The sequence below is a fragment of the Sus scrofa genome, chromosome 6 (genome assembly GCF_054392235.1).
Source record: "Sus scrofa isolate SSC_HxYL_T2T_F1_AM1 chromosome 6, Sscrofa_HxYL_maternal_Yorkshire_Landrace_v2.0, whole genome shotgun sequence".
Lineage (NCBI taxonomy): Eukaryota > Metazoa > Chordata > Mammalia > Artiodactyla > Suidae > Sus > Sus scrofa.
Genome location: NC_139388.1, coordinates 17,004,166 through 17,029,917, shown reverse-complemented (window position 1 = coordinate 17,029,917; position 25,752 = coordinate 17,004,166). Strand labels below are relative to the sequence as shown.

Below are 25,752 nucleotides of genomic sequence, written 5' to 3'. Positions count from 1 at the left end.
AAGACTGTCCGGTGTCTCCTGAACCCTTAGAGATCAGGTGCTCTGTGTGTCTCTCTTCTAGGATTTTCTCTCCCAGGGAACTAAATCATGGAATTATATATGAAAGATGCTCCACACATTTTTCTAAATAATCGAAAGAAACTGGGATGAACGAAATCTAACAATGAGTAATTGGATTTATAAATAATAAAGCATTTCCGGATTTCTATCTATATGGACTATTATGAGGCTTGTGAAGTTCTTGCTTTTCTAAGAATATGAATGCTTTTGAAGGTTATGGAATGAAAGAATCCATAGGCAAAGGTCACATAGACTAGGATCTCAAATTATTGCATATGTGTAGGTATGTAACTGAAGGGGAGACGTATATATAACCCGTGTAATAAAAAAAAATAGGGGAATACACCAAATGTTGATGGAGGCTATCTCTGAGTCGTGGTTTTGTGGGTGAGTTTTGGGCATTTTGTAACTTTTCTCTATTTTACTCATTGCTTTTATAATCAGGAAATGTTTACCGAAAAAAAAGCCTAAAGAGGAAGGTACTTTATTTTTAAGGGTATCTCTGTACCACCATCCCTGGAAGCAAGCTGCCTTAGACAATAGCTGTAAAAAAGGGAATGTGAATTTCTGTTACTATCTACTTGGGGTGATACACACACTGCATCACTGATGCTAAAAGGAAGCCCACACTTTCTCTGCACCAAGGTATTTGGCCTTCTTTCTTCAAATTTCCACTTGTCTTTGCTTGTGTAGAAGCAGTCCAAAATCTATGCCTCCTCGTGTTCTAAAACAGCTATAACAGAACCCATTCAACTGGCCCATTGAATCCCTACCATGTACCAACAATGTGCTTATTCCCAGATATACAAAAATAGTGTGTCATCCCTTCCCATTTTTTGGACTAAGGGGGTTGTAAAAATGTAAACAATTAAAGGTTAGTACCAAGGGTCACCTCACAGTGTATTTCCACCCCCTCATGGCAGACATTGTCCTAGAACCAGACCCACATGCATCACCTCACATCAACGGCACCCCTGACCCAGCCTCCTCACTTGTGAGACGGAGATGATATCACCTTGCAAGTGGCAGGTGGTCAAGCCACCAGTTTCCTTATGCCCACTTCAGGTTTGGTTCTTGAGCATCTTTGATGTTGGAGTAGAAGACCGAACACTTGATTCTCTCTGAAGAACATAAGTTACAAGCAGAAAGGAGTGTGGCAGCTTGGCTTTGGTTTTTTGGGTCCATTTTGTTTCCTGCTGTATCCCCAGCACCTAGGACAAGTGGGAGCCTGGAAAGAATAGAGGGTAGGTACCCTGTAACCAAAGTGGAACTGCCAGATTGAACAGATAAAATAAAGGACACTCAGTTAAATCAACATTTTAGCTAACAGTGAATACCATTTAGTGTAAAAAGCATGTTCCAGGCAATATTTAGGGTACACGCACACATAAAGATGAGTCTTTTTTTTTTTTTTTTTTAAGGCCACACTCATGGCACATAGAGGTTCCCAGGATGGGGTCGAATTGGAACTGCAGCTGCTGGCTTATACGACAGCTCACAGCAACGCCAGATCCTTGACTCATTGAGTGAGGCCAAGGATCAAACCCACATCATCATGGATATGAGTTGGATTCATTTCCGCTGCGCCATGACAGGAACTCCAGGTTAGTCTTTAAAATTATTCTTTGTTAGCTGAAATTCAAATTGTACTAGATATCCAGGGACACCTGGCAACCCTGGGCCAGTGGCAGCTTGGTACTGAGTTAAGTTGATAGTGGATGCGAAGGCGCTTACCAGTTAACACAGGACGGACAAGACGGATTGGGGAGCAATCACAGAGGGGTGAGGATGCTTGGTTTATTCAGGGCCCTGCGGGGATCATGCTAGATTGGGGAGCACAGTAACCAACTTAGGGTGTGGACTGCCCTGGGGTTTTCTTTTTTGGTGTTTTTGACCTTCTAATTTTAATTAGTTATGGGCATTTGAAATATGGCCAATTTTACATTTAAATTTACATATATACACACAGACACACACACACACACACACACACATATATAGTGCTGGGGGGTGCTGGGCTGAATGTCTTTATTTCCAAATGACAACGGTAAACAGGAGGTGAGGAGTAACTACCTTTTGGCCCGTTTTGTGGGTGGTGGGGTTGGGTCGAGGCTGGGCTCCCCATTAGCCTCACTCTCCTAGCACTGGCTTTGGAAGAAACTCTGTCCTCCTGGATCTCATGAGCTTCTGTGGCTCTCTCTGTTGGATACTGATGGGGATAATTGCTACCCCAGGTTGGGTGACTGAAGGAAAGGGCCACCCAAGTGTCGGGTGATTGACAAATGATGAGAACAGAATGAAGGCGTGTCTGGGTTGTCAAGGGCCTGAAATCCGTGCTAAGGAGTTTCCTTCTGCAGAAGGAGGGAGCAGCTGGGTGTTTGGTGAACCAGGCAAGTGGCACACCCACGTGTCCTTTAGAAGGTAAATGACGACCTTGTGATGGCTGACTCGGAGCACACAGTGCCCGGAGTCAGGATGGAGGCCAGTGTCACCCTTAAGGACGGCGGGGATGGCAGGGTGGCCACGCTGCAGAGGACCGCGGGAATAATCATTAGCTGTCTTCAGACCTGACGCGGGGCCCGAGTGCTTCAGGAGCGCGGGATTCTCTCATGAGCCGGTCATAAGCTTGTGGCTTTAAGTGGAGAGCGTGGGAGCTATAGGGGACCCACATCTAGTCTGTCTGTCTGTCTATCTATGACTTTATTTATGGTGGGTGAGCAAGGAAGAGGCAACAGATGGAGTCAGAAATGGACATGACCCCCCATTTGCTCTGCTACCTCCCCTTGGCTTAACGAAACATCGCCGTTCCCCTGCCCTGCATGTCTGCCTGACCCGGGCTGTCACTGGTTGCTGGGGGCAGATGCATTCATAATGAAAGAGGCGAATTCACTGTTGGGGGTCAGAGGGTGTCATGTGTTCCCCCTGCCCTAATCAGGGAGGAGGAGGGAGGTATCTCCTTCTTGGGTAATAAGATTGTCAGGGCCCGTTTCTGGCCTAAACGGATGGAGGAAAGCTGCCAGGGTGGCGAGCTCACTCTTCTTAATTAGCACTAATGCAGTTGAGGCTGTTTTCTTAGCCTGGCCAAAGGGAATAGTAATTAATATGGTGGGGGAGACAGACGGAGAGTTCAAGGCCGGCATGTGTGCCCCTGACCCTGGGGTCACTGGGGAAGGGGAGCCTGGCAGACAATAGCCTGGCTCCCCTAGGCCTGGACAAAGGCTGGCCCTAGTTCTCAAACCTCAGCTCACTGCCCTCCTGTTAATGCAAAATTTTGCCTTTCCACTTCTGGAAATGGGACTGGCTTATTAGGCTTCCCAGCTAAGGCATGTGGACATGAGTGTCTTCCTATGTATGAGTATGAGTGTGAGTGTTAATGGATCATTGTTCTCCTGCTTAAGTGTTACGCAAAGCCTGGGGTACCCCTTTGTTCCCAGTGCTAGTATGTGGATCCTGTTGCAGGGGTTGGGGATTTCTGGATTTATGCTCCCAACAAGCAGAATGCATGTGCCACAGTGTCCAGGTCACCCTGAGGTCTGTACAGTATCCTGGACCTGGGAGCTCAGGAGGGCACATGGCCTTTTGCAAGCTGAGAAGAGCAGGGCTCCTGTGGGCAGTGGGCTGGACCGCAGGCAGGCTGATCCCTATGTGGCAAAGGCCAAAAGTGATGGCCCGATCCTCCAGGGAATCCATGAAGGGACACAGAATGGGAGCCAGTGGAATGATGGCAGCAGGATTAAGGAGTTGTCTCCCTCATCAAGGATGACCTTACCTCTCCCAGTGAAGGTGGACAGTCAGAGCCTCGAACGGATGAAAATACACTGGACTCTGGGTGCCTCTTTCCCGTTAGGAGATGTTGATCCTCCCAGAGATGAATTTGGTCCTTTTCGGTTTTGCCCTCGACTTTCCTTAGGCTGGTTCTTTCTTTCTTTAATTAAATATTGCTGCCTAACTCTTTCAGGTCAGCAGCAATGTCACTAGCATCAGCCGTGAATCACGGCCGAGCTGACATTTTAAAAATGGCATCGTCAGGGCAGCGAGTGCAGGCCAGACACCCAGGCACAATGGCTGGACCCCGTAAATTACACTAAAAGTCTAATCAGAATCATCAACACGCTGACATCTTTATGCATGTGGGCAGAACACGGGGACGAGAAAGGCACCCGCTGCCTCGGATGTCCCTGAGATCTCACGTGCAGCAGATTCAGGTGCTTTTTGAGGATACAGAGAAAATCTTCAAGGTGTATCTCTCGAGTACTCTGTGACCTCTTTCTTCACATTTACGTTCTGTGATAAAAACAGACATAACGAGTGCCTCCCAAGAGTGCGTTGGTTTATATGCAACTCATGCAGCAGAGTCATATATTTTTTTCCTGCAAACATCCCCCACACACATATTTCTTCATCAATATAGGTGCCCATGAGTGGCTCTCTCTCTCTCTCACACACACACACCCTGTGGATGTGACTTGAAGACGTTCATGGATGCTTGTGGCTACATAGCTCTATTCAAACTCTTTCCCAGTAAGGATAGTTTTCATAATTCTGATCCGCATTCTTTACTGGTGCTGTGAATGTGATTTCGTAAGGCCAGACAGGACAGCCACCGTCTAGCTAAGACTTCATCACCCTTCATACTCCCGTTTAGTTTTTGACTTATCTTTTTCTCTCCTGGATTCTGTCTGTTTCAAACTCTACCCCACTCTGGCTTCATGCTTCTCTAGGTTTGCCAAAAGAAAAAGAAAATCCTCACCCAAAGCTTTGGGTTCCTTGCCCCTAAGGGAAAGTCAGGGATGCTCTGAGCCATCCATATGCAGAAAGAGCGCCTCCCGGTGATTAATTGGCCCCCCCAGGTCACAGGCACAGAGAGCCCATTTGTCAACAGCCCACCTCTGGCCATCACAGCCAGGCTGCCCAGGGCTGGTGGGCGGCCCACTGCACACCAGCTGGGACTAGCCTGTTAGTACCCACTGAGGTGTGACCAGCCCGGGACCAGGGGTGAATGCTATGTGCTGGCTGGAACCAAGGAGGGGGATGGGAAATAAAAGAAAGAAAGAAGGAAAAGTGGAAAGAAGAGAATCACAGCTGATGGGTGAGAAGCAGAAACATTTTCTTAAGAAGAAATAAAGAAGTAGGTTCTGTTTTGCTTGACTTGATTTCTCATTTATTGAACACCTACTATGAGCTGAGAATGACCAAGATGCTGTTCCTTAATCTGGGACTAGAGACTGCTAATGACACTGGCGATACTTTGATAGCTCTTTGCCCATCTGATTTGGGCAGTGATCTCAAGAGCAGATAAGGCTGATGGTCATATGCTCCTGTTTCTGATGGATAAACTGAGCCAGGCTCTCTGTGATTGTCTCAGGGCCATGCTGGGAGTGGTGAGTGTGCCTCTTCCTCTGTTGCTGCTTTTGTTAAATCACCCACAGGAGGGTATTCACCAGGATGACCAAACTCTACCATGCCCTTGCCTCCTCCTGCACATCCTGACGGTGGGACGGCCCTCAAACCATTTGACTCCCAGCCGTAAAAACATGGGCTCTGGTTTGGTTGTGGCTTTCTCACTCATCAGCTATAGGGCCTTGGGCAAGTCACTTGCCCTATTGCAGCCTCAGTGTCTCCCTCTATAAAATGGGCTTCCTAGCCTTAGAAGCGCGTCAAGTAAATGAGCTCATAAAACTTGGGGCATTGTGCCTGGCACGGATCAGGCGGTTCGTAACTTGCTAGGTGTGGGAGGAACATGTCTATTCACATATGACATTCCATCCAGGCTGGGCCTTCTGGGCGCCCCCAAGTGGCCCTGGCATGGGCATGCATCCCAGCCATCTTCTGAGTGGGCAGCTGAGCCCAAGGTCAATTCCCAGAAATACGCTTCCTCAGCATCTCCCTGTCCATCCTCCTGTCCTTAGCCTTTGTAACAGTGGTCCCTACAGCCCAGCACTTGTTCAGGAAGCACTCATTCATCATTACTGCTGGAAGCTCTCTGTTAGGAGCCGTGAGGCAGGCAGGCTGGGTAGGAGGGGGTACGAGGCAGGGGGAGAAACCCCAAGCACACCGTCCTGAAAGCCCAGTTTTGAGGCCACCATCAGTGTGTCGTGGTGAGGAAAGCTGCAGAGAAGAACGTCCAGGCCAGTGAACCAATTTCAGGAAAAGGAGATTCCTACAGAATTGTATACATTTTTGGCTAAAGGAAAAGGATGATGGATTCCTGGTCCATAGTTCACACTCCTTGACAAATAAGCTGGTCACAGAGTTCCTGGAAATAGCAAGCCACCTTGGAGGATTTGATTATAAATCTGTATACAAAAATATCATTGGCAGCTCAAATCGTTGGGCCTATGAGCACGTATGTGGGAAGTATGAGAAAAGAGCAGTGTCCAAGGGTCCGGAGGCCCCCCAAAAGGGAACGTGTTTATTGAGCACTGTCTTTGTGCAAAGCACTGTGCTGAGTGCTTTATGTACGGGACCCATCACACTCAAGTTACACAGTAATTCAGGCGGGTAAGCATTACTATGTCTATTATTATATCTCTTTACAAGTAAGGACACCAAGCCACTGAGTGACTAGTGAGTGACTAGCAGGTGGCCCAAAGCCATTCTATTAGTTGGAATGTCTTTGGATCAAAGTGATAAAAATGTCTGTTGAACTGGCTTCAATTAGTAAAAAGTACCGCCTCCCCTCACAAGTTGAGCAGCAAGCAGTAGGGTGGGGGTTGCTCTCTGATGGGTGGATGCTGTGGTTCCGTGATGTCCACGGTGGAATTTTTAAGCCTCTTCTGAATAATGCTCTCCTCAGGTTAGCTTGCCCCTCCTTCAGGTCCCCTTGAGAAGGGGCGAGAAATTCCCGTTGTCACACTGAGACCTGGTATGGTCCAGAGGCAAAATGAAGCATGGGTTTCTAGAACTCGTAATAGCAAAACTTTCACAGAAGCCCCTGGCAGAAGTTCTTGCCCCTCACAAAGGTCAGAGCTGGGTCATGTGACCAGAGCTAAACCAGTCACTGACATGTGAATAGGATGCCCATGACGACCCAGACCGGTCAGAGGAGGTTGGGACATGGGCACAGGTGCAGAGGGAAGACACGTGGTGACAGGGAGAAGACAGCCATCTGCAAGCCAGGAAGAGAGGCCTGCAAAGACACGAACCCTACTAATACACTGATCTTGGGCTTGGAGGCTCCAGAACTGTGAGAAAAAGTTCTGTTGTTTCAGATACCCAGGCTGCCTTGCCATGGCTGCCCTCACAAACGAAGACTGGAGAAATGTCCGATTTTATACTTTCCTTCAATCCATAGTATTCATTGGTGATTGGGAATGGTAGGGAAGGTGGAGCCTGACTGCTGAGAATCAGAGGTAAGCTGTTGCAAAAGGACTAGAGAGTTTTGGGTAGGTGATGTGGACTAAAGAGTGTTGGTTAGGTGATGTGGGTGTGCTTTGGCCATGTGATGCCCCCCCTGGACTAGAGAGTGCTGGGTAGGTGATGTGGGTGTGCTTTGGCCATGTGATGCCCACCCTGAGCCTGGGTGCCTGGAAGGTTCATAGCACCACAGACCTACTGTGAAGTTCAAAAGGGATGTTGTTTCAGGTAGGAAGATGGATTTGAATTGAAGAATGGTCTCTACTCTTTGGTAACTAGGAAATCACTAATGCCTTTGTCTTCTCTGTGCCAATCACTGTGCCAGGGCCATGGAGGTCGATAGACGCTGTGACACCTGCTTTCAGAGAACCATGCTTACTAAAGGAGAGAATGAGTTTGGCAGGAGTAGTGGGAGGAAGGTTGGCATCAGAAATCTGGTTGCCAGCCTCCAAATTTCTGTTGTCAGAAAGTTACGGTACTCTTTGCAAAGACCCATGGCCCCATTGAAGGGTCACACAGAGGTAAACCTCTGAGAGCTCATCTTCCAAAGAGAAGAGAAAAAAAAAAAAAAAACAAGCCTGCTTCTTAAAACATCATTCTATTTCCATAAATTATCTCCTTGTGCTTCCTAAATGGAGAAAAATGATCTTTGGATTTGAAATAGAAATTGGTGGAAAGCAAGGGCTTCGGGGAAATAAGATACATAACCTTTTTGCCCCTGCATCATGGTGGGAGAAATGTTCTTTTTTAAGTATTCATTAGTACTTTATTATTTTAAGATTACTATTTCTTTTGAATTAAAACAATAGAGACACCTACTTTAAAAACATCATGGCTTTCCAGACACATAGCACCAAACCAAGGAGTGACATTCTGAGAAAGGTGGCAGATTTTATCACTGACTTGATGCAAATACACTTTTATTATTATTATTATTATTATTATTATTATTATTATTGCTAAAGTATAGTTGATTTACAATGTTTCATCAAGTTCTATTGTACAACAAAGTGACCCAATCACACACATTTCCCTTTGCTGTACAATAGGATCCCATTGCCCATCCAATCCAAATACAACAGTTTGCGTTCAAAAAACCCCCCAAATTCCCGTCCATCCCACTTCCTCTCCTTTCCCCCTGGGGAACCGCAAGTCTGCTCTTCTCGGCCATGACCTGCTTCTGTTTTTTGTTTGTTTGTTATTTCTAGATAGGATCACAAATAAATGATACCATATGGTATTTGGCCTTTTCTTTCTGACTTACTTCACTTAGTATGAGAGTCTCTGGATCTATCCATGTTGCTGCAAATGGCATTAGTTTGTCTTTTTTATGGCTGAGTAATATTCCATTATATACATACATATATATATATATATATATATATATATATATATATATATACATACCACATCTTCTTAATCCATTCATCTGTCAGTGGACGTTTAGGTTGTTTCCATGTCTTAGCTATTGTGAATAGTGCTGCAGTGAATATAGGGGTGCATATATCTTTTTCAGTGAAAGTTTTGTCCAGATATATGCCCAAGAGTGGGATTTCTGTGTCATCTGGTAGCTCTACCTTTAGTTTCCTGAGGCACCTCCATACTGTTTTCCATATGCCACTGGAAGGTGGTGGGTCTTATTGCTTATCTGTGATTAGTCCTGGGATCTAACCAGTTTTTCCTCATGCACTCAGGAGATTATTCCAGTTGGAGGAATCTGGGTTGATTTCATCTATGGCTTTTCTAAAGTTCTATCAAAGCTAGAGCTTTCCTTACCTAGAATAAGTCAAGGGGGAGCATTGTTAATGCCTCTCCCTGGGTGTGCCTGCTCCTGGAAAGGAGACCACACCCTGCCCAGGGTCCCTCCCTGCCTGGCTGAGACCCTGGACAGATAAAACTATGGTGGCCCACCTATTAACAAACCTAGGGCATCTGGAATCCCACCCAAATGCAAATTCTTTATCAGCCAAACACAAAGGGGAGATTTATAGCAGATCTATAAAGATGACAATTTATTTAGGCTCTTTTGCCTAGAATTTCTTGGGGTTTTTTGCTGTTGATTTTTATTGGCATAAAATGTTTCACATTTACTTTTGCTCATTTATCACGATGACAGGGATGTTTGGATGATGACTGTAAATGAAAGATGTATGCATCCTAAAGGTATTTATGTAATTTAGCAAAATTATTTTGCAGGTTTGTTCAAAAGATTCTGCTCGGTTCACGTCTTACTAATACTGCAAAACATTTTACTAATCACATCCTAATGTGGGAACAAGCACACATTACTTAAACCCACCAAATATGTGAACATATAAATAGTGTTTAAAATATCTCTTACACAATAAATTATGATGACTACGTTAAAATACCAATTTCTAGGGAAAATTGATTTAAGAAAAATAGCTAATCACAGGACCCTGTGAAAGCAGCACTTTTTCAGTATCATTTAATTTTCAAGCCAGGAGGTTTGGGCTGTTGTTTCATTTTGTGTTCCATTATTTTTTCCATTCATTTGCCGAACAATCATCTTCTAAAACCTCCTACTTCTGCAGTGGTATCAACTGGCGCGATACCAAAAAGATGTAAATGATTTAATTGAATTAGCTTAATTAGGTAAATTAACAGTTAAGCGTATCACACAGAAGCTTGTTCTGTTTATACTACGTATGGAGATAATTTAGTGCGGAAGGAGAATGGGCATGACCAAAATTCCAATGCAGCGAGCCAGATTAGCTGGCAACGGAAAAAAATACAAAGAAAACAGTCACTGGCATTAAATCCGGGTAAATAATTTATGTGCTAGATCCATTATGTAGTTTGAGTTGTAGACAACGACCCGTTGATATTCCACGGATGTGCAAAAACATTGCTGCGGAGCCAAAGTATGAAGGCAACTGGAGTGCTTCTGACCTTTCCAGAAGCGTACCCCCAGGAACATTTTACCATTCCCTGGAAATTCAGACAACTCGAGGCAACAAAACTCAGTCTGGCTACCTCTGTATTAAGGTAGAATAAAATGAACAAGCATTTAGTTTGATGGTTTCCAAGGATATATGATTAAGTCAAATAAAATAATGTTTCTCAGCCTTGGGCACCACTGACATCTTTGTTATGGGTGGGGTGACTGTCTGTGCATTGCTGGATGTTTAGAAGCACCCTGGAATCTACCCAGTAGACGCCAGGAGCACCCCTCTGCCTCCTAGCTGGGACAACCGGTGTTTCCAGACATTGCCAAATGTCCCCTGGATAGAAGGACCAAAATCACCCAGATTGAGAACCCCTGACATAAAACAATTGAATATTATCTGATATGGATTTTAGGAATACTGCTTTTAGTGACTTATTCACCAAGAATTATAACATTCTTATCACTTACATGGGATATTATACAAAATTTGAAAAATATGTATTTGAAGCATCCTGTTCTTTCTCATCCATCCGTCTATCCATTCATCCACCTGGCAAGCACGCATGAAGCCCTGAGCATAGAGTTATCAGTGGATACAGGGTATCAACCCCTTTGTGGACAAGGAGCTGCCAGCAGACCTGTGATAGCCTAGAGGGTGGGAACTCAGTGTTGTCACTGCTGTGGCTCAGTTATCCCTGGCCTGGTGAATTTTGCAGCCACAGATGTGGCTAAAAAAAAAAAAAAGAAGAAGAAGAATCACAGAGCAGAGAGCAAAGGCTGGCAGATGTGGGATGCTAAGGAAACCTTGAGTCTTTGTGAGAACACCCCAGCCTTGGACAATTCGCTTTTAGCTTTATGTAGCAGAATGCAAAGCCAGAAAGCCAGGCAGGGGCCACCACAGTCATCGAAAGTTGGGTCAGCTGCTAGTTGACCTGGTGGAAATGTGAGAGATTGGAAAATATTAAGCAAGGGAGTGTAATGTGTGGCCCCATTGACTTTTGGAAAGAATAAAGGTTATAAAGTCACATCCACAAAGATTCAGTCCTAACTTTGCCAACCACCAATTGTCTTACCTCCACAAACTGCAGATATCCGAACCTCAGGTCCCTCGCTATTGATGAAAATACTAATAGTTACCACATTGCAAATCTTAAATGAGACAGTCTGAATAAAGCACCTGACATAGTGTCTGCCCCATAAAAGTCACCCAGTAATGATCAGTTCTGCTTTCCTTCATTAGCCAGTGTGGCCCACTTGGGTTTTTCTCATGAAGAATGCAGGAGAAAGCACACCTTGATGAGCTTTGCATTACGCGACATCTGGGTTGTATTGTTGAATGCCGCTGACGCTGACGCTGTCCAAACCTTGCCACTGGGTTTTGTTTACTCTAAAGCTAAGTGTTTAAATCCCCTAAATTGGTAACGTCAGTTTGACGTTCATGTTAATCTTCCATGAGATTTTAGGATCTGGAATCTGGAGGTAGCTTTTTCTACCATGTCCAAGGATCTAGAGCCAAATGTAGCCACTATCACCATGAGAATCAGGGAGAACAGAGGAAAGCACCCATCAGAAGAAATGCCCCTTTTCTGTACAAAGGAATCAAAGTGTTTTGCTAAGCAAGTTTCTGGCAACGTGTCTTAAATGCCGGCAATTTTATTCTGTTGGAAAATAGCAACAACCAAACAGAGGAGAAGGGAGACCTGTTTTGCATTTGGAAATACCAACAAAACCACATTCCCACCCCTTCTGCTAATTTATCACTAATGTACCCTGAGCTTTATATGTACGATGGAATGCAGGACTAAGCTGTTTTCTTTGGGATCTGACAAGTCTCTTTCTCCCTCATACACACACTCCGCAGTGATACATCTGTAAATGAAGAGGACATTTCCTAGAACACATTTCATTGTCCATGATATATATACGTCATGCAGCAAGCACCCTGGCAAAGGCATCATCCCCCCGCCTTCCCATCCTGTCCTGTAATAATGGGATTTCCCTTTTCAGGGGACTGAGCCAGGTGAACCTCTGAGAGTGCAGTCTTGAGGGTGGCTGGTCTCAGATCCCAGCATCCCTAAAAGCACTGGACATTCTGTCTTACTCCGCTAGCCGTCGGCCATAGCTGCTGAGGATATCGGAATCTTTCTTTCTTTTTTTTTAAGGGCTGTACCCTCAGCACATGGAAGTTCCCAGGCCAGGAGTCAAATCAGAGCTTTAGCTGACATCCACAGCCATAGCCACAGCAATGTGGGATCTGAGCTGCATCTGCGACCTACACCAGAGCTCACAGCAGTGCTGGATCCTTAACCCACTGAGTGGGGCCAGGGATCAAACCCGTGCCTTCATGGATACTAGTTGAGTTCATTACTTCTGAGCCACAACGGAAACTCCCAGAATCTTGCTTAATCCTTTCCACACTCAGGGACTTAATCTCAAAAGCTTAAGGTGTATATGTAATGGCTATGATAGCACATACCTTCACATTAACCCAAGAGGGAAATGGTGAAGTCTCAGTGGCCTCAGGTTGTAGAATGTTCTAGAGAAATGGACAGCTACTGTGCTTCTCTATCCCATTACTGCCTCCTTTTCCTCCCCTGCCCACCCCCAGCCTTTTTTCTTCTCTCTTTTTTAAAAATTTATTTTGAAATCATCTTAGACTTGGCAGAAAGATTGCAAGAAAGAGCTCTGAAAGTTTCCATGTACTCTTCACCCAGCTTCCTGGAGTGTTAACATCATGTATAACCACTGCACAACTGTCAAAACTAAGAAGTTAGTATCAGTAAGCATTGTTAACTAAGTCTGTTTCAGTTTTCACCCATTCTCTTGCTAATGTTCTTTTTCTGGTCCAGGGTCCAGTTCAGGATCCCATGTTGCATTTCATCATCTTGTCTCTTTCCTCTCTTCCAGTCTGTGCCAGTTCCTCAGTCTTTCCTTGTCTTTCATGATTTGGACACTTTCGTCAAGTACTGGCCGGTTATTTTATAGAATGACCCTCTCTTATTGGGGGACTGATGTTTTCTCATGATCTGAGTGAGGATGCACATGCAAGATGCCCCAGAGGTGATATGCTCTTGTCTGTGTATCAGGGGACGCACAATGCACGTCTGTCTTATCATTGATAAGAACTTCTGTCACTTGGTTAAGATGGTGTTTGTTGAGTTTTCCTACCATAGAGTTACTATTTTTCCCTTTATGATTAAAAAAAAAAAAAACACTATCTCAGCGAAAATACCTTGAGACTATGCAGATGTCCTACTTCTCTTCAGGCTTTCTTCCATTAGTTTTAGCATCAGTGGAAGCAGAGACCTTGCCTGCAACAGCGATCGCCATGGTGTTCTAATGGCAATTTTCGACTTCTCTCCTTCCTTCTCCATTTATTTATTTACTTACTTACCTATTTATTTATTTGTTTTGTCTTTTGTCTTTTTTTTTTAGGGCCGTACCCATGGCATATGGAGGGTCCCAGGCTAGGGGTCTAATTGGAGCTGTAGCTGCCAGCCTACACCATAGCCGCAGCAACTGGAGATCCGAGCTGCGTCTGTGACCTACACCACAGCTCATGGCAACACCAGATCCTCACGGCAACACTGACCGAGGCCAGGGATCAAACCCGTGTCCTCATGGATACTAGTCAGGATCATTAACCACTGAGCCATGATAGGAACTCCCTTCTCCATTTATTAGTTGGAACTCCCAAGACTCTTTGCCTGACTGTCCACAGCATTGTACCCTCACCTTGGAGGATTTTGCCTAGGCTTGCACTCTGGTCCCTAAATAGGGCTCTAGCTGATATTTTTTAGAACAGAAAGAAAATGGGGGGGGGGGGACAAACAAAGGCATAAAAGAGCCCAGAGAGGTTCTGGTCCAGGCTCACCACATGCCTTTAAACAAGTCACTGTCCACCTTTGAGCTTCAGTTTTCTCTTCTCGAAATACCACGTCTAAGCCCCTTCCAGCTCTCCAGTGCTCTGATTCTTTGACAGGAGGTTGGTTGTGACAGAATCTGCAGATGGTTATCACCAGACTGCTCAACAGTAAGACGAACACCGGGCGGCACAGCCACAGACAGGGGAATTCAAGGAGAAGGGGAGGAAATGGCCCATGAATCTTTTACAAGCGCTAGTGATACTGACATTAATAATACTTTCCACACGGAGAAACACATTGGATGGGAATGCTAAGGTTTGGGAAGGAGGCAGCCCCATTTGGGACGGGATCCTTTATCTCTGCCTGGCCCTTGAAACAGATGAATCAGCCCTTTCTCCCCAGATTGAAGAATCCATAGTGTGTGTCTCCACTGTCGATGTCATTACTTTGCATCAGGCTTAGTATCCATTTAAGGCTTAATGGTTTGCAGAGTTTCACTGGATGTAAAATACAGTTTTTAACGGGATAGTTTAAGAGCTGAAGTTTTACTCTTATCTTCTCTGTAAAGCTCACAAAACATTCAGACCTCAAGTCTGAAAAATTCTCTTAATCTCTTATAAGTAAGTCTGTTTCTCAGATTTCCCACCCATGGCCATTTTGTGCTGATATTTTAAGGATACCGTTTGAGATTATTGCAGTTGATTTTGCCTATCTTTTAGATTCATCAGACATCATTTAGAAATAAAAAGACTGAGGCAGAAACATTTGCGACTCTAAAAGGGAGGGTTGGCTCCCAGATTTAACAGTGAATGCCAAGTGGGACCTGACACTCAGGAGCTGATCGTGGTTTCTGTTACTGAGAGAAGACCCCAGAGATCAGGAAAACCACAATTAGTCCCTTACTCTTTTTATTTGAGCCAGTGCTTGTTAAACTCCTTTTTCCCAACTAGTCTGTTCTCAGATCTGCTAGCAAATAGAAGAATGCATTGGTTTGAGATGGCATCTTTTTTTTTTTTTTTTTTTTTTTTTTGGCCGTCCTGAGGCATATGGAATTCCCAGGCCAGAGATCAGATCTGAGCGGCAGTCATGACCTAAGCCGCAGCTGAAGCAACGCTGGATCCTTAACCCACTGTGCTGGGCCAGGGATTGAACCTGTGACCCGGTGCTCCCAAGACACCACCAATTCCGTTGCGCCATAGCAGGAACTCCTGAGATCATATGTTTTAATTCCCCATTTTTCATTAGGAAATTTTGAAGTTTAACTATAAAATTGCTTTCTGTAAACACAATTTGGAAGGTAACAGGGAAAATGAGGGTGGGAGAATGAGTAGCCAATTTGTCACATTTTTGTGGAGTTTCTGTGTTATTGATTAAACTGCATGTTTAGTCTCTTACAGGTAGAGACTCACTCTGTCAGTCACTGCTCTTCCTCTGATGCCAAGTGTGCTGTCTGGCATGTGGTAGGTCTTCAGTAAACCCCTGATGCATGGATACATAGTTGACTCTAGAAAGTATCTCTATGTGAGTTGCATCCTGAGCTATGGTCCCTTTCATTTACTTTTGAGGTGATGGTTATAGGTGGAAGGTGATCTAACACAAATAATTGTACACAGGGGGCTATACTTTCTATCTGTATATTGTGACAGCATTTATCAAAATGCATTTTTTGGAAAGCTAATAGATACTATTCAATCAAAAGAGTCTGGTCAAAGTTTAAACTGTAAAGGTTAAAAAGTTTGTTTCAACCTGCAGGACTTATCAGAGCCTTTGATACTCTGAATAGGTGTTGGGACTTACCAAGAGAGCCATAAAGCAGACTCTTGAATTTTTTTTTCTTTCTTGTAGCGTCTTTCATGTAATTAACAAATGAACATAGTTGGAGAAATATTGATAATATACAGAGCATTTAATTTGGGTCAGTCATTCTAGAATGTTTTCCATCTTTTCGATCTTATTTGACTTTGAACTAGTTACTTGTGTGTAAATTAAGTGTATAACATGAAAAACATGCTGGGCACTCAAATACTTGTTCAGTGAAAGAATGACTGTGTGAATTAATGAGATTAGTGGCTGTATCAAAGCAGTATCGTTATATAAATGATACAGGGGTTAGCGTCATCATTATGAATATCTAAGAGTGTTGTTAAGATTTCCCCAAACCACAGATATTCTCACATGTAACCTTTATATTTGATCTACTGATATAGATAAAGCTACTCAAATATATAAAGCTACTCAAAACATTTTTCTAACTGTAATAATTTTTCAAAGAGTTTTTTCTTACTTGGTCTTGCTCCCCTCCAATATGTCCTGCCCAGGCCTTACATTCTGTCAACTGAAAAAAAAGAATGTACCACATGAGAGTTGAGTTAAGTTTTATTTGGGGAAAAATTAGGACTATAGCTTGGGAGAGCATCTCTCACATAGCTCTGAGGACCCAGCTCCAAAGAGGCAGGGGAAAATGTCTTATATATGATTTTAGTGAAAGAGGGCAGGTATCTACAGTCAAGCACATATTTTGAAGAGGCTTTCTGCTAGTCTTGATGAGTAGATGTCATCATTAATGATTCCGGTGCTTTTCTAAGTATGAGAAGATGCAAGAATTTGGGCTCATAAAGTCTTCTGAAAATATCTAACTCTCTGGTGGCCTTTTCTGCCAGTTTTCCCCAGAGCATGGAGGGCCTCATTCCTGTTCTCCACCCTGAAGTCCTTTCAGGGTGTGTTGAAGGTCAGTGGCTGCAGTGGCAAGCGACCTAATCCTTGTCGAGGCAGATGGCAAGTGCCAGTTTTTAGTTGGCAGTGCCCGTGTGTCAGTCAGTCATTCACACATGGTGGTCCTCAGCTCGGTGCCCTTTAGACTTGGCCCCTCCTCACCCACCAGCCTAATCTTCCCCTTCTGAATGGGCGTCACTCCACACCAACCCGCCTGCCCCAGTTTCCTGAGTACACTCAGAAATTTCTCCCTCCCACGCCGCTTTTTGTGTAGTTTCCTCTGTCTGGAATGCCTGGGGAATCCCACGTCATTTATGCAAAGGGCCTCTAGAAACACTACCCATTTTTTCATTGTCATTTCAGACTGCTTCCTTTATGAGCATATCTCACGTCTGCTTTGTTCTGAACCTCCTTGGCATTCTCATATCAATCATAATTACCTAGTATTCAGTTTGTTCCCTTGGCCTCTTTTCTCCCTTGACCCAGCGTACCCTGAATTGACGTGCGGACTTCTGCAAGGTAGCATTTTATTCTTCTTGGTTTTCAGTACCTAGCCTGGCTCCTTGCACACAGTGGGTCCTCAGCTACTAGTATACCCCTGGTAAGATTGATTAGTGCTTCTGTGTGATTGCTTTTCTATAGAGCCAGCCCAGACAGATGCAGGTCTTGCCTTAAGAAAGCTGAAGTTCTACTTGGGGAGCCCCAATTATCTCCTAGACTTTAGAAGCATCAGATTTGCTAATGGGCTACATGGCAGAGGTTCAGTTGTAAGTCTGCTGTTTGGAACCTGGGCTAAATTCACCCTTAGAAACAGTATTAGGCATGGCGGTTGTGTCTCCCAGCCGGGCCACAAAAGCCTAGTTAACTTGTAATGTGTCTAAAGTCCGATACTAATAGCAGCCCCCGGGGTTCCTCGGCCTCCTCTTTCCGGCCATTGCCAGTCTTAACACTACAGACCTTGCCCTGAGGCGAAGTGTGCGTCAGGGATGGAATGGATCAGGGGCACCGTCTCCAGCAGCCGTAGATGATGGAGGGAAGGAGAGAGGAGCAGAGGGAAGGTCTGCTGTGGGCAGGAAGGAAGAAAACAGGAGGGAAGCTGCCATGAGCACTGAGCTCGGGCGCCTGGTCTGTGACTGCCCTTCTTGGGTAGTGGGTACCACGTGAGCCGAGTGCACGGGGCTTTCGGGAATAAGAACGTTCTCTGGCATTTATTTCTATTAGAAAGTCTCTGGAAGGCTGCCTGCCTGTGCCTGTCACAGAGGTTTTGGATTGTTCTCCCTTCAGTGTTAACCACAGGAGAAATGAAGTCTATTAATAAAGAAACCAAGGAGAAACTTGGTTCAGCCCATGGAGGCAACTGCTATGAAATGGACTGGAGGCCACAGACTTAAATATCTAAGGGGCTGGGCAGGCCATGGCAGTGCCTGATGCAGGGCAGTGGTAAGAACTGTGGGGTCTGTTGCAGCCAACGGACCACCTGCTCCAGCTAGAGGAAGCTGCTTCTACTTAGCTTCAGTTCAATGCCCTGGGTTCAAAATACTCAACTTTTGCAAGAAAAGCCATCAATCTGGATTTTTATGTGCTAGTCCCTGAATTTTCTATGTTGATAGTTAATTTAAAAGTTTTTAAACAGGAGTTCCCTTCGTGGCTCAGTAGTAACAAATCCAACTAGTATCCATGAGGACATGGGTTTGATTCCTGGCCTCGCTCAGTGTGTTAAGGATCCGGCATTGCCATGAGCTGTGGTATAGGTTGCAGATGCGGCTCAGATTCCACAGCATTGCTGTGGCTGTGGCATCGGGTGGCAGTTGCAGCTCCAATTGGACCCCTAGCCTGGGAACTTCCATATGGCACAGGTGTAGCCCTAAAAAGCAAATATAAAAATATAAACATATATCTAAGTTTTTAAACAAACACATACACATACACACAGGTGTCCCACCTATGAAGTCTTTATTTTACCCAGTCATATGGGGTTGGGGAAAGAATTATAATAGAATTTTTGTAGGTAGAATCACATATTCCTTCCCATTTAATGGACATTAAAATTTCAGAGATGTACTCTCACAGGAAAAAAAAGGTTTCTGTTCGATAACACCCTTGAACATGACTCTTTGGAGAATAGATGATGAACTTCTTTCAAGGGGCAAGTGTCACTTTCTGATAAAATTTTAATAATGCACCAAGCTCTATCAAATATAATTGCTAATACATCTAAAACCCAGGGTAAAACAATTCAGAAAACAGGGACCCTTTGACCAAGGACTGGGACACTTTTAGAGGGAAACTCATGTCAACTCCAGTTCCAAAGGCAACTCCAGCACTTGGTCATTCCCATGCGCTGCAGATGCTACATCACAGGAATCTGTCTTTTAAATGCTTAGTCTTTGTAGAGTAGCCCCTGGGGTCACTCACCCAGAGTGCAGGGACCTAAAAGTTCTCTGGTTGTTCTCTGTTCACCTTTTGATAGCATCCTACCAGCAGGAAGGCTGTTCTGCCGGTGGCCATCAAAAGTGTATTCTGGGGAGTTCCTGTTGTGGCTGAGGAGTTAACAAACCTGCCTAGGATCCTTGAGGACTTTGGTTCCATCCCTGGCCCCACCCAGTGGGTTAAGGCTGTGGTGTTGCTATGAGCTGTGATATAGGGCACAGACGTGGCTCAGATCCTGTGTTGCTGTGGCTGTGGTGTAGGCCAGCAGCTACAGCTCTGATTTGACCCCTAGCCTGGGAACTTCCATAGACCACAAGCATGGCCCTAAAAAGACAAAAAAAAAAAAAAACAAAAAACAAAAAACAAAAGGTATTCTGGAGACCTCAGTGCCACCAGCTGTGCCATGAAAGAGCAGTCACATTATTCTCTCACCGTGCTGGTCTGTGGGGTGGACAACTGGAAATCAAGACCGTGGCATCTTGCCTTTTAGGTGCGTGATGCTAACTCCAGAGCTGCCACTGTGAGCCTGAGCAAATCACTTACAGACTCTCTGCTGTACAGTCCACTTCACCAAAAATGAGCCTACCCCACAGGTTGTTGTAGGATGAGATGAGATAATACTTGTGCGTGGCACACAATTTTGTTCTCAATGGCTGGTGACCACTGCGATCATTCTCTGTCATTCCATTAGCATCATCAGAGGATGCGATTTCTCCCATTTGGCTCTTCCTCTACCCACTAGCTTTTGTTCCTTAAGGACTTACCAGTCCAGGAGCAGAAGATGGGTCAGGCCCACCTGCACTGTCCATACAAACTGGAGAAACTGCTCCTTAAAATGAGAAGTATAGGAATTCCTGTCACGGCTCAGCAGGTTTAAGATTCAACTAGTATCCACGGGAATGTGGTTCAATCCCTGGCGGTGCTCACTGGGTTAAGGATCTGGTGTTGCCACAACCTGTGGCGTAGGTCACAGATGTGGCTCAGATCTGATGTTGCTGGGGCTGTGGTGTAGGCTGGGAGCAGCAGCTCAATTTGACCCTTCACCCAGGAACTTCCTTATGCCACAGGTTCGACCCTAAAAAGACAAAAATAAAGAGAGGTATAGGTGTGTTTCATGAGTTAAGATTTCTTAACACCTTATCCAGGGCATAGTTGTCCCCAGACCAACTGAAACTATTTTCGCTTGTCCTGGGTGTCTTCAGCGTTAATGATTCAGCCCCAGTGTGTCGTCGCCCTGCTCAGAAACATCACTGGGCTCTCCAGGGAACAAGAAGCTTTGAAAGGGCAAAGCATGTTCTTCTGTCTTACTGTCTGCATTGCTGAGCTCGGCACTATAAACAAAAAGGTACTTAATGAGTTGCTTTTTTAGCAAAGAAACTACTCATTTGGGTAAAATATTCATCTAGGCATTGAATTACCATTTCCGTGTCCCCGTAGCTGGCTTTGACCACCTGCTTGAATCCCTGCACTGAATGCAGGGCAGAGCGATTTAAATGGCCAGTGGGCATCCTTTGCACAAAGCCCTGTTGCAGTGAATGGGGAGAGAATCACTAGTGCTTGTGTCTACAGTTTGCTGCAGTCCAGCAGAGGAGGACCCCCCCTGGGATTTGAGGTAATGTGTGGCCTCCTCCTGGGGGACAGTTTGGAGAGCACGTGGGCCCTGTGTGAGTCCAGGCCTGACTCCCTTTCTAAGCGGGACTGAGCCATTCTTTAGACACAGACACACAGCAGCATCGAGGCCACAGACTGATCCTCTATGGCCCCCAATGGGAATGTCAAGGCCACTGCTGCCCTGACTTCAAGCCTAAAAGGCCCTAAGGTCCACTGGTTGGAAACTGGATTTCATGAGCTCTGCCCAACTCATGCTCCTCCCATTCCCCTCCCCCCACCACCCCCGAGGCTCTAGACCAGGGCCCTACCAGCTGCTGGGATTCTGATTAGCTCTTGGCCAGACTCACTGGGGATGAAAAGGAAGGGCAGGTATTTCAATGAGGAACCAGCAGCAGCTACATCTGCCACTGGTTAGAGTTCCCGGCACCCAAACCCCTTCTGTCCTCCAGACGTGGGCAGGGACTAAGGCTGGTCCTGGATGGTTTCTCCCACCTGAGTTCATCCTCTGTACTCAATTCTGCTTTGAGATGGTTGCCCGCCTGGACATTTTGATGGTGGATGCTATTACAGACTTCGCCTTCCTCTGTGTCTGATATCACTTGATGCAGAAATGCCCACGGGGAACTTGGAATGAACACCAGCCACCAGCCAAATCCCTCCAACCCAAGCAGGAAAAGCTGCCCCACAGGTTTGTGCAACCAGACCTTCTCCCCCAGAGCACGCCCAATCCCGCTCCTGGCAACCTTCTCGCTCCCATCCTTGGCTGCCTCCCCAGGGACCCAAGCCTCCCGTTTCTATCAGAGGAAAGGGTAGGTGTGCTTCCCTCAGCTGCTGTTTGCTTTCCCCCAGCCTGTGGGAATCAGTGGTTGGGGTAGGAATTGATAAAAGTGAGCATTTTGCCATAAAAAGAATCTAAGAGGGCAATAGAAGGCCATCTGTACGATTCCCCAGGCTGCCCGTCTTTGAAAAGGAAGATCTGGCCAAACCTACAGAACTTGCTGCCTCTGGAGTTTACTCTTTCTTTCACTCTGCAGCACGTCCTTGTGTATGAATTAAAGATTAAAGGCAACTTAACCTGCATTTTGCTATATCTCTATGTACAGGAGAGGAGAGGAGGGAGGGAGCACGGGTGCTCGGCATGTCTCCTGGTTCTAGCCCCAGACTAGGAGATGGGAGACTGAAGATGGAAAGGTCAGGGGGTCTCTTCCTGACCCCGGCACTCCTTCCTGCAGTGACCTCTGGCAAGTCGTTGAAGTGGTCTGTGCCTCTGTTTCATCATCCATAGAGCAAGTGTAATGATACCGACTTGGACTCCTGATAGGTCCTCTGCCACACTGTGGGTCTCCACTGAGTGCTGATGATGTCCTTATAGCAATGGCCATTGAACACCAGATCCAAGGTACAACACATCAGCTTCCAGGGGAAAATCAGCATTTGGGCCCCTCCCTCATTTTGAAATGCAGTCCAGCTTGGGTGGTCCCCAGCTCAACTGTAATCCCAGCTGCTTCCCATCACCAAGCAGAGGAGCCACCTTTGTGGTCCCTTAGACCAAGGTTTCTAACCCTAGCATAGCTAACATGGACTAGATCATCCTTTGTGGTGAGGGGTGGTCCTGTGCATTGTGGGATGTTTAGCAGCATCCCTGGTCTCTACCCACCAGGTGCCTCTAGCACCCCCAAGTTGTGACAACCAAACATGTCTATAATCCAGCAGGACATCTGCAGCAGGACAAAAATCAGCCTCCGCTGAGGACCAGCACCTTAGAATCAACCACCCTTGGAGGAAGCATCACGGCAAACCGTGATCCAATTAACTGTTACTCTGAGATACTGAACTGCAAGTGCACAGGCTGATTCAGTGCCTTATTCAGGAACTGGAATGTCATCAGGCAATATAAACCCATCCCAGCAAAAAGTTCAAGATAAGGCTGTGAAAAGAAAATACATTCCCAAGCCATTTTCCATTACTTTTCAGGCATTCTTCATGCCACTAATATCCTGTTAGTGCAAAGCTTGGATCATTGACCCGATAAAGACCACTCTACAGCTCCAGACTCATAGCAACACCTGTGGGGCACTCAAGAGTTTTTCAGGCACAGGCAGGATGTGAACAGGAATGTGTTTAGCAGATAAATATGCGCTAGGTGTGCCCATTTGGCTCCATATCTGTAGTTAAATATCTATGTAACAAGTGTTCAACAGAATTTATTGCATTCCACATGAATGTATGAGCCTGGAGCGGTTATATGAAACTATCTAGGTATCTGCCAAAATGGATATGTCTTCAGGATGAGGCTTCTTAAATATCCAGCAGTAAAAACATAGGAACAGCCTCTAAGTGTAGACACTCTTTGCTGTGGTCACCTGAAGTTTATCTTCAGGTCCAACAAGGTTGGTCCTGCCTTCACTGTAATTCTGTGCTGGCAACTCTGTTGGCATAGATCCCAAGGGCAGGTTTTGCAGATGGCGTTTGTGGGGTTTGTGGTCCCTCCATTATTGACCAAGGTCCAGGGAACCCACGTGGCCAAGAAGTTCTATGTCCTAAAACAGAATCAGTAGCAATGTGTCAGTACAGAGAGAAATGGCTCTTAGTACATATATGGGGTTGATTCTGAGCAGGAGGAATGCATTCAGGGTGCTCTTGGCAGCTGAGGCTCCACAAGGCATCTGACAGGGCATCCTGAGGCCAGCTTTCCTGTCCAGATGTTTCTACTCTGCTGCCTCCTCCTACAGAAAAAGGAATGTGCATCCCCTCCCCCTACCCCATGGTTGTGCACCCGTGAGAGCATCTCAGCTACCCGCCTCTTGGAAGGCACATTCCTAGGAGGGGTTGTGTGTGTGGCACTTCCCAGCTCCCCTGGAGCTGAAAAAAGATTTACATTTGGCTGTCGGTGTGCAACAGGTCCAGTCATTTCCTCTCCTTTCAAGAAGATTCCGAGCCAACATAAATCTCACCCCAGCCCTGACAGCCTCCAGTCATCTGTTTACCAAAATAAACTTTAAGCATACATTGAAAAATAATTCCTAGTGAAATATGCATCCCCATGGCATTCAAGTCTGGTATTTAATGTCTTTTTTATGGTTAATAATGCATCAAAAGCATCCCCAGTCTGAAGCTGTCATTACATCACAGCCATGATGTGCAGGGCCCATTTCAATGACTAAAAAATACTTGGAGTCAGTTTTTATTTTCTTAAAAAAAAAAAAAAAAAAAAAAACTAATGTACAATTACCATGTCCTGTTTCCCTCTATCTGTATTTCTTTTTAATAAATCTGCTGCTTGATGAGATCAATCCACTGAAAATACCTAGAGAGGTTCTTTGCTTTATACAGATCAAGAGATGGGCTACATAAACAACTTCGAAATCCGCTCATTAGAACTCGGTTCTATGTAGAGAGCACCGTAGCCTTCCTTTTTACTTTATGTTGCCTTACGTTTAAAAAAACTCATCCAGGATTAATAAACGAGTACAGTTAAGCCTCATTCTTCCTGGTAGACATAGAAAAATAGAATATTTGAATCAAAACCTTGGCTTTCCTTTCAATTCTGGCTCCCTAAAGTTTAAAAAAAAAAATCAGGAAAGCTCTATTTGCTGTCTGTTAATTGCAAAATGAACATTTCTCTCAAAGTCTTTCTTTATTCCCTACCTGTTTGGCCACTGATGCTGAGAACGGCCTGGATGGGAGGAAAATTGAGGGTTGACAGTTTCCCTTCTGAACTCAGTTTTCCTCCTGAGTTCCCTAGAGTAAAGGCTCCTATCACCCCCAAAGTGTGAGAGCCCCAGGTCCCATCACACCCATCGGTAATGCCATGCTCCTGCCCAATGAGTGATTTCTTTGCCACCCTGAACTATTTCTGGGGCCTGAGGATGATGCAATTCTGTGGAAGCAGGAAGTTATCACTGCCTGAGCATTGGCAGCTTCTGCTTGCCTTGATTTGTGGCTCTAAGAACCAAGTAAGATCATTAGATAACTGTATGCAAAGTGCTGGGCGCCTGGGTGGCGGGGGACTGCACCTGGGAGACACTGAGAAAATGGCATCTGTTAGGACTTTGAGCAGATAATAGCATGGCTGTGGGCTCAGATGGTCTAGGGCCAGGTGGGATGTTCCTAGACTCAGAGACTTAGTTTTCTTGTGTGTCAAATAGGGGTAGTAGTTGCTCAGGAAATAGGTCTTAACTGTTCCCACCACACACACACACACAAAATAGTAATTATGTCATGTGATAGAGGTATTGGATGACCCTTAGGTGGTAATCATTTTGTGAGATACAGTATGCATCACATCAGCGGCAATGTACACCTGAAACCTACACAGTGTGCCAGTTACATCTCAGCAAATCTGGGGGGAAATGGGGCTAATAATAGTATCTAACTTATTCCCTTTTATGGCTACTATGATGATGAGAGTGAAACAACATGCTTAAATTGTACTCAGTGGATGGAAGCTATTAACAATACCACCACCACCTGCAGTACCTCTAATTAGCCCTGTAATTTGCAAACACTTAGGTAATGTGATTTAATAGTTGCTTTGCAGCCCCTCCTACCTGTGATTTGCTAATGATGGAGGATTTGGACCCATAGAGCTAAGTTTGAGCCAAGATTCATCCTAGGAGATGTGAAGGGTTTTTCCTCCTCTGCCGACCTGGCAAATGTGTGTTTTAGAAAGAGAGAAAGAACTAGAGGATGCATACTTTCACAACTTGTTAGGTCTTAATATTTGGATGGTTAGTCCTGGAAAACCATTATAAATCAGAGAATATAGGCTGAAATCAAGCCTTCTTTTGCACCCGATGGAGAAGT

General features: G+C 45.2%; 1 protein-coding gene across 1 annotated transcript in view; it reads left to right on the top strand.

Moving 5' to 3' along the window:
• ZFHX3 (zinc finger homeobox 3) overlaps positions 1 to 25,752 on the top strand; it is a 996,345-nt gene that overhangs the window by 404,895 nt on the left and 565,698 nt on the right. Inside the window, exon 4 of the mRNA XM_084959702.1 lies at positions 1,482 to 1,664. The gene's annotated coding sequence lies outside the window, so the exon portion shown is untranslated. The remainder of the gene's footprint in view (positions 1 to 1,481; positions 1,665 to 25,752) is intronic.